Here is a 952-nt window from a genome sequence, read left to right on the forward strand (position 1 = left end):
TCAGAATATTTTTAAAGCTTTTTCAGGCCTTATATGGGTACATGTGACTGGACACTGGATGCCATTTGTAGTTGTACTTTCTCATCAGTACTGTTAGCCCACAAATAATGACATGGAGACTTATTATAATCAGGAAAACAACATCCTTAACAATAGCTACAAATAATATAAAATATCTTGGTGTAACTCTAACCGAGTAAGTGAAAGACCTATATGACAAGAGCTTTAAGTCTTTGAAGAAGAAACTGGAGAAGATATCAGAAGATGGAAAGATCTCCCATGCTCATGGATGAGTAAGATCAACATAGTAAAAATAGCCATGTCACCAAAAGCAATCTTCAGATTCAATGAAATCTCCATTAAAATTTCAACACAATTCTTTACAGATCTTGAAAAAACAATACTCATCTTCCGATGGTAAAAGCAAAAACCCAGGATAGCTAAAACAATACCGTACAATAAAAGAACTCCTGCAGGTATATCAAGCCTGATTTCAAGCTGTAATACAGAGATATAGTAATAAAAATCACATGGTATTGGCATAAAAACAGACAAGTTGATCAACAGAATTGAATCAAAGATCCAGACATAAATCCACAAACCTACAGACACATGATTTTTGATAGAGAAGCCAGAAATATACAATGGAAAAAGGAAGCATCTTCAACAAATAGTGTTGGTCTAACTGAATGTTTGCATGTAGAAGAATGCAAATAAATTCTTATCTATCACCCTGTACAAAACACCAGTCCAAATGGACCAGACCTCATCATAAATCCAGACACACTGAACTTGATAGAAGAGAAAGTTCAACCTTGAAGAGAAAGATAGAAGAGAAAGAATAACTTTGAATGCATTGGCACAAGAAACAAGTTACTAAACAGAACACCAATAGCACTAACATGAACATTAACATGAACAATTAATAAATGGGACCTCATGAAACTGAAAA

Source organism: Peromyscus maniculatus, chromosome 6, assembly GCF_049852395.1.
Source record: "Peromyscus maniculatus bairdii isolate BWxNUB_F1_BW_parent chromosome 6, HU_Pman_BW_mat_3.1, whole genome shotgun sequence".
NCBI classification, from domain to species: Eukaryota; Metazoa; Chordata; class Mammalia; order Rodentia; family Cricetidae; genus Peromyscus; species Peromyscus maniculatus.